Source organism: Ruditapes philippinarum, unplaced genomic scaffold (genome assembly GCF_026571515.1).
Source record: "Ruditapes philippinarum isolate M1 unplaced genomic scaffold, ASM2657151v2 ctg4126_1_1_1_1, whole genome shotgun sequence".
NCBI classification, from domain to species: domain Eukaryota; kingdom Metazoa; phylum Mollusca; class Bivalvia; order Venerida; family Veneridae; genus Ruditapes; species Ruditapes philippinarum.
Window position 1 is genome coordinate 185,822 of NW_026866139.1, and position 9,126 is coordinate 194,947.

Here is a 9,126-nt window from a genome sequence, read left to right on the forward strand (position 1 = left end):
ATATTTCTCAACTCTCAACAAAACTTATTTCATTTTTCAGTACAAATGAACTTGTTTTACACAGAGTTTGTACGTTTCGATGTTGAAATTTAAGATGATCTTGCAAACGTGATAACATGTTTTAGATCAATTGAAGATTTTCCTGTTATTTTTTTTAAAGTTTAAGTAAAAAATGATTGTTGTTATCCTATTCACTATTTCAGATTAATTCGAACTTTTTAGGTAGTATTTTGAGTTGGTAAGATTTTCTTTGCTTGTTTGGGTTTTTTGGGGGCTGTTTTTTGTTTGTGTTTTTTTTTCTTTTTTTTTTTTTTTTTTTTTTTTTGTTTTTTTTTTTTTGTTTTTTTTTTTTTTTTTTTTTTTTATTTTTTTGTGGTTGTTGTTGTTCTTGCTGCTACTACTGCTGTTGTTGCTACTGTTGTTTTAATGTTGTTGTTGATGATGATGATGATGATGATGATGATGATGATGATGATAATGATGATGATAATGTTAGTGTTACTACCGTTGTAACAGATTTTTAAACATTTGGAATTGTGTGTCTGGCCACACTAAACTACAAAATAGTTCATTTTAGGTCCACTGCCCCCCGAATGTAAATAGACAAAAATAGCGCTAGTGAGCTCCCTTATTTTGACTTGTTTTTATCGAAATACGGCCTTCTATACAATTCTTAATTTCCTTAGCATAAAAACTCCAAACCGGAGATAAATAGCCGATAAACACCGCTCAGATCGACATTATTTTTTAATTCATAGATATGCATTAATAATATAAGTCAAGAAGGCAGGACATATGGAAACTTTTAAGATACATCCTTGACTTAAGCTCTTATGATTTAATGAAATGTAACAAATTTTCAATAATTAATCCAGATCTTCTACGGACTTTCTGTGTATAATACAATGTAATAAAGGTAACTAATATAGTACTCACTTTTTGTGTCGCCTTGAAAAAGGCGACATATTAGGGTTACTTTTGTCGGTGGCGTCGTTGTCGTCGTCGGCGTCGTTGTCGGTGTCGTTGTCGGCGTCGTTGTCGGCGTCCCTGAAAGCTTGTCCGGAGCATAAGTCAGTCATTATGAGTCAGATTGACTTCAAACTTGGTATGCATGCTTCTCATAATGACCCGAAGTGCAGTGTACAAGAATTAGTACTCTGTACTTCTTATTTTTTTAGTTATTGTCCTTTGTTTATTTTCATACTTTATTTTTCTCAGGGTCATTTCTCCTTAAGTATAAAATCTATGGACTTGAAACTTCATAGGATTATAGATCTAATTAAGAAGAAGTGCAGTGCACAAGAATCGGTACTCTGCATTTCTTATTTTTTGAGTTATTGCCCTTTGTTAATTTTCCTACTTTATTTTTGTCCAGGCCATTTCTCCTAAAGTATTAAAGCTATGGACTTGAAGCTTCATAGGGTGATAGCTCTCATTAAGAACAAGTTCAGTGCACAAGAACTGGTACTCTGCATTTCTTATTTTTTGAGTTATTGCCCTTTGTTAATTTTCATACTTTATTTTTGTCCAGGCCTTTTCTCCTAAAATATAAAAGCTATGGACATGAAACTTCATACGGTGATAGATCTCATTAAATCGAAGTGCACTGCCCAAGAACTGGTACTCTGCATTTCTTATTTTTTGAGTTATTGCCCTTTGTTAATTTTCATACTTTAATTTTGTCCAGGCCATTTCTCATAAATTATAAAAGCTTTAGACTTGAAACTTATTAGGATGGTAGATTTTATTGATAAGAAGTGCAGTGCACAGAAACTGCTGATCTGCATTTCTTATTTTATGAGTTATTGCCCTTTGTTGATTTTCAAATTTCATTTTTGTCTTTGTCATTTCTTTTAAACCATATTGTTCACAAGGCGACACATCCGACTCGAGTTCTAGTCTATATTATTTACAGATGTATAAATCAACATTGGGGGGATGGGGGTCTCCTGTTAATTGGCTTTTACATTTGATATTGACATCAAGGACCAGCCTTTTCAAAACAGTATAATGAAACTTAGGGTAATACAAACACATACATTACAACTTCTACAGCTAAATACTATGTAAGCTTCTAGTTCATTTTGACAATGCATACGATGCACTTTCAAGGTAAAAGCATGATAAAACGAGAATCAAGTAGAATCAATTGAATGGTAAAGAAAGTTTATTCGGCGAATTCAATGTGGCTTACTTTCGTGATATGTGGAGATGAGGGGTAATATATAAACACAATGTTCCTGGTACCGCCACCAGAAAATCACATTAAGTTGATATCAACACTCGATATATTAAGTTCCAATGACTGATCATTCTAATCTAGCTTTTGGGTAAAGACATTTTTGTCGTATTTTTTCCAGGCTTAAGTCTTGGTTATACTTTCAGGAAGTTGGTCATCTGTAAATTTACAAAGAATTTTCCAAACTTTTGTTGACATTCAAGAATGTTTGTGCAAATGTGTAAGATTTTAAACTATTTTTTGTCGTAACTAAAATTAACCGGAACTGAAATGACAAATTTACAAGTCATGTGATTGCAATTTATTAACAAAGTAGAAAAATGATGGTATATGTCATAAAGGCAACTCACTTTAAACTTATTGAATTACCTAAATATTCCTGTTATGTTTCTACAATGACTAACACAGTTAACTTGCTGGTTTCTTTTGTTATGACATAGACAGATGTGGAAACACTCGTTGTAATCTTGTTTTTTTAGTATAGACATATTTGTCGTATTTCTTCCTGGCTGAAATCTGGTTTATACCATTTAGGAAGTTGGTCGCCTGGTAATTTACCAAGAATTTTCCAGATTGTTGTGGAATGTTTGTGCAAATTTGTAAGATTTTTCATGTGTGTTTGAGGATCTCCAAGTTCAGTAACAAGTGGCAGGAGAGAGTCGAGGCTTGCACTAAGCTTATCTAGACGCTGCATAAATTCATCATTCTGCTCTTTTAAAATAGCAATAATGTGTTGATGTTGATGCAGCATTTCCACTTGAACCATTTTACCTAATGTATCAAAATAAGTGAGATGATTTTGAATAAAGCACACACACTTCGAAATCAATTTCAAATATGTATCCATTATTTACTTAATATTAAGTTCTTTTTAAATAGAAATATTTCATATACTGATAAAAGATTTAAAATCTAAAAAAGAACTTCCCGAAGAAAGTCACTGTTGGCCCAGTGAAGTAATGGCTATGAATTATGAAATTTGTTACGACGATCGAGTGTACGTAATGTAAATTTAACAAAAATTATCTGTTTAATTAATGGAATTCAAGCATGATATTATGCCAATGACCAATTTTGTACATTGATTCAAAAGTAACAACATTAATATGTGCGAAATGTATCTTTGTTATTATCCTTACATTCAAATAAATCACTTAGTGATCAATAAGAAAATTTATTGAGAATATAATTATCTATCACTTCATCTTAAGTATTGATGACATTAAATGGATCGAAGTGTGGTGTACCTGTTAGTTGTATCATAATAGTATTGGGACATTTCTGTTGATAATGTGTCAGAGTTAAATTGTATACATATACATGCACAGGGCGTAAACTGGAATGCAGGTATAAGTTATCCAGAGCGTGTCCATTGACTGGGGTGTACTTGTTGTGAAAAGGGGACAGCGATAGAAACATCATATTTAGATGCTCTTTTATTGGTTACTTTTTTGCTGAGGTTTCATATTGTGACAAAATGTGACGTGCTTCCATTTTTGCCTATGATACAAAAGAGAAAGAATATCAAGACACTTGGCAATCTGATTCATACTAGGGGGCGACGCCTCCTGTACAAATCAAATATCCTTTTGTTTCGATGCTCTTTCTATAACTATGAAACCAGTTATCAGATACCATCAGTTTATACGAGTATATATAGAGCTAACACTTTTTTGTAAAGTAAATGCATTTACTGATTAAACTGCCATTGCATGTATACATTTCGTAGAACTGTTTAACTGTCAGATCAACAAAATAAGTAAGGTCAAATTCTTACAATTAATAAAGATTGCAATAAAATCTTTATATCTTGAACCAATAAACAGATTTTATCGAACCAACAAAATAAAAATTGCTGCCATTTCAGACGGGGAGTTCATTATCAGCATTTTAGTATATATTCAAATTGAGCGATAAATGATATGAGCCGTGTCACGACAAAACCAACATAGTGGGTTTGCGACCAGCGTGGATCCAGACCAGCCTGCGCGTCCGCACAGTCTGATCAGGATCCATGCTGTTCGCTATCAGTTCCTCTACTTGTAATAGAGTTGGTAAGCGAACATCATGGATCCTGATCAGACTGCGATGATGCGCAGGCTGGTCTGGATCCATGCTGGTCGCAAACCCACTATGTTGGTTTTGTCGTGACATGGCTCAATTATAATTGTATATAGGATTTAAGTCAGTTAGATGACAAATATAAATATATTAAAGCAGCCCGCCTCCAGATTCATGCTAATTTTCATGAAAATTTGAAAATGTATTTAACAGTATAATATTGTGAAGTTACCAAAAGAATGCAAATTTTACATTATCAATGGCACTTACAATCCGTCAAAATGTGCAAAAATAGCCCTTACTGTGTTAGTAACGCAGTAGAAATATAGTTATAAATACTGAAAAAAAACGGTCATTAATCGCACATTTCATGTAAATTATTACTAGAATTTTGAATCTTTATACTTTTTATAAAATGTCAGTACATTTTTTTCAGGTTTGATTTTATCGAAATTTTTTGCTCCTCTGGAGGCGTGCAGCTTAAATACCTTTGATTTTATATGCCACACTTCGTATGTAAATATCTGTTATTCCAAAACAGTTTAAACCTGTTTCATTGTCATCGCTTTCAAGCAGTTCTTGCAATAGGTCTGCATGTATACTGTATACCAGAGTTCATTTCTTCTATCCGATTGATGGTTATTTTATTAATCGGTGCAAATAAGAGGTCTGATCGTTTTTTGCACTAATTCTCACTCGTGGTCCTTAGAATATGACAAGTGCTCTATCCTTAAAGTTATTTTTTATTATCACTTCCTAGAAAATACAATAAAGATACAATAATAGATTTGATTTTAGAATGTTTTACGATTTACGTGTTTCTACGTGAAGGAAAAATATTCAAATAAATAATTAAATAATTTGCTACAAAAGATATATGTACATGGTGGAATAACATTTTTGACAATTAACTGACAGAATGAAATTACCTGCATACATATACTTTGAGTTTAAAGTCACCGTGTTTCTGTATTATAATGCAACTTTTCCTAGTCCTTTCTTTTAAGGACAGACAACGTATCCTGGAGAATTTCCATACGAGATTGGTTTACCTTTCCTATTAGTTCTTTCAAAAGTTGTTGAAACGTTTCAATACATTGCACGTCCATCATGTAATGATCTTTGAAAGATAAAAACTATTGAGTTATAGAAAGATAAATAAGACCCTAATAGTCATCTATTTATTCTTAATTTTCACTCTTTCCAGAATTTTTAGTAATAATCAGCTCACAATTCATTGTAAAAACTATGAAAATACCGAGGAGTTTAATGAACATATACATGTATGCACACATATACATGTATGTATATACATGCATAGTATGTATTATACTGTATCTGATAGCATCTGAGTATATGCTAACTAAATGTAAAATGTTAATCATGTATGCATACAATTATTATCATTTTTACAACATCGAGTTTAAAATTGAATTGTATGATAATAAAAAAATGGCAATAAATAAACGTTGCCTTCCATAAAATTATTATGCAATTAAATCAAAATAGTTACCTTCCGTGAATTGCTTCAACATATCCATTTCGTTTTTGGATATCTTTTCATTTAATTCGTCTTAAGTATCCATTTACAGACTAGAAAAGGCAACCTATGCTTTATAATGAAACAAATAGTAATTCAAACACAATTATAACGTTACTATCACGACCTTCAATAACTACTTAACATCGTCATTTAATTATCAAAGATCTTAATCGATGAATAAAGTAGTATATACTGAGCTATTAATAGCATTTTAAACAACACTTCCATAAATGGAAATTAATAAGGTCGATCTTTCCATGAATGAATTATTGATAACATTAGATAAAGAAATAGGTGTGTATGATAAAGTTATATGTGAACAATATTCATTCTACATCTTAACCTTATAACTATACGTAGTGTAACATTGGTAGATTGTATCAGTTCGGCCCTGCAATATTTATGAAATTATCAAAACTTTTAATGAATATGTTGACATATGAGTTATAGATGGTTAAATAGCAAAAAAAAAAAATATCAGAATGTCGTAGATATTTATGTCAAACTGTTAGTTAGTTAAAGAATATATTACTTGCAACTTACGTACGTAATTGTTTTCAATAATAAAAAGAATTTTCATGCATGGAAATGTATTTTATTTTAAAGCAATTCGCAAAGACAAGTTGCCAAAAAATCAGTGAAAGTGTCGATTGCAGTGTCAAAACTGTGCAACAGAAACGCACTTGCCATAAGGATAATGATTAAGTACAAATGATTCTAAGTAATGCTAAAACAATCAAAGAGAAATCTTATGTTTATGTTTATCGAAAGAAAAAACTCCCCCTTTCCCTTCCCTGACCACTCCAACAGCTAAATTCTATAAATCTATACAATACCGTCATTAAGGACCTTAAGCGATCTCTTCCCGTTACCTAGGATAAATGAACAAGCCCAATATGTACAAAACTAAATCGTATACTTTGCCTTTTGCAAAGCTATTTGTTTTTAAGGTAATGACTCAAGTTATTTTTAATACACCTGTATAACCATGTTTAAATATGCAAATGGATTAATCCATCTTTCAACCTGGACAAAACCTTTCATCATTTCTAGTGAGAATTTCAAAATATACACTTACTTAATATGTCATAAAGGCTCGAGGTTGTTGTTCTTTTGTTTGTTCTTTTTCATTTTAGATATAATTAATTATGCTATGTTGTAGTAATATTGTTAAAAATGTTCATGTTTTTAATAATTTTATTGAGTTTTTATTGTTGGCTATCGTTTTTGTATACGTATTTCAAACTACAGAATTACTAAGAAATCATATGTTGATGTCACATATTCTATGTTGAAATAATGAATTTAGGTTTACCCTAAAAATTATCATCAAATTCATCTTTATTTAGAAATATCTCTGCCAACGCCATATAATGCTACTGTAACTGTGATTATACATGTAGATAATCATTCAAAATCACCAGTCGGTTAAAAGGAAGGGATATCGTGAAGTGAAAAGTGCATGATAGGCAAATATTGTTGTATGAAGTTCAGGGTATGTTGTTAGGCTACTTCAGGTAATATATACTTGACTTCTCTTTATATTAACATCCTAGTGGGTTGAGGATATGATAACACATTATGATAATTGAATATTGTCACCATCTCCTCAATGTAAACGTTTAAACTTGAAAAAAATACCTGTACACTTTCTGATTCTTTTTTCATGCTTCATCTTTTTCAACGATTCTTTGGTCCGTCTGTTTTTTATTTTTTTTAATTATTATTGATGGAAACATTTTTAGAGACAGTAGTTAAAAGACTTAGCCATCATGGTGAAGAATGGAGCAGAACTTAAAGATATGTATCAAAATTATACTTTAGTGCAGACTTCTAAAAAAGTACACTTTACAAAATAAAGCAAAACCGGTAAAATATTAAATTAACACTGATGATTTTGCAGACGGACAAATAAACGAAGGGCGCATAAAACGGACGTTCATAATTCATAATGTTTTGTAATTCTTGATGTTTATGGCACGTCTTGATGACCGCAAGGTTATGATATGAAACAGTTATTAGTGAAACCTAGTTATGTTCTTTATCCAAATCAGATTTGAAAGCTAATTTTCCATTTACTCTGGCAAGTTGGTGCATCAACATTCATGATAAATGTTTTGCACGTGACTCATATACCTATACAATTTTATTTTCTAGTCGAAAACCACTTTAAGGCCACCTATTTACCCGTTGGATTTTACAGATCTTGTTAATAATTAAGTATTTCATGTAAAAGTCAGAGGATGCACTTTGACCAATGTGCATAGTTTTGTATTTTGTATAAAAAATTAAGTTTTTGCCATTTATTAATCCAATCACATGCATAGAAAAGGTTGTCCATTTAAGACAGAATATGATTTGAATCATCTGCAAAGAGCGTAGCTATAAACCTTACTTAGAAGTCGTTTAAACGGGAAACTTATTTCATGTTTTGCTTTGAGTTCTAGGTACACTATTTATATCTTGACCTTCATCTTTTGACCAGTCTTCTATAAAGCGGGAAATGTCAATTGACAAGGAGTTTGTGTATTATAGTCACAGTCAATACATTTCACAGGGTAAGAAAAACAAAGTTCAGTCTGACAAGAACTCAAATCCGAAATCGTCGGAATACAGTACCGCGGCTGTAAAGACTGAGCTATTTAGCGTGCATTGGATTATCTTTCTTCATCGAATTTTATAAGGAACTAATATTGACCAAGGACAAAGTATACAGTAAAAACCCTCAATTAAGACCACCACAGGGACCAAAGGATCAAAGTGGTCTTAATTGTGGGATGGTCTTATAATTGTGGATATTCTTATTATTGCTTGCACACCATTTGATTTGGTTTATCAAGTCATTTTATATGAACAATATCATATAATGTATCTTAAAATGTAAATACAATATAAAAGTTTGTTACATCTGATGGAAAGAAAACATGTTCCTGAAGAAATTTAACATAAAATTCTGTTTAATCTGATTTCAATATCAATTATTATATGAAGTACATAATGCACCCATCAAATAAGAAATTAATTCTTTGCAAAATCTTCTATGTGCATAAAGCTACATTAAACCACTGTGAAATTTACTTTTCACCTTATTTCATACAATATCCCAATAATATAAGGTGTTTTTACATCTTTCGAAATCCCCGCTCAGTTAATTCATAGATATTACATTTAATAATACATGTCAACTAGGCAGGACCTTTGGAAACTTTGAAGATACATGCTTTATAAAATGCAGCAAATTTCCAATACATAATCCAGATCTTTACGGACTTTCAATGTACAT

At 31.4% G+C, this 9,126-nt stretch overlaps 1 long non-coding RNA gene across 1 annotated transcript; it reads right to left on the reverse strand.

Annotated features, from left to right (window-relative positions):
- Positions 1-2,525: 2,525 nt before the first annotated feature.
- LOC132731449 (uncharacterized) lies at positions 2,526-6,277 on the reverse strand. Its single transcript, XR_009625891.1, has 3 exons — positions 5,814-6,277; positions 5,230-5,420; positions 2,526-5,056 (listed from the first exon to the last, which is right to left on the reverse strand). It is a non-coding gene; the product is annotated as an uncharacterized LOC132731449 (long non-coding RNA).
- Positions 6,278-9,126: the final 2,849 nt, after the last annotated feature.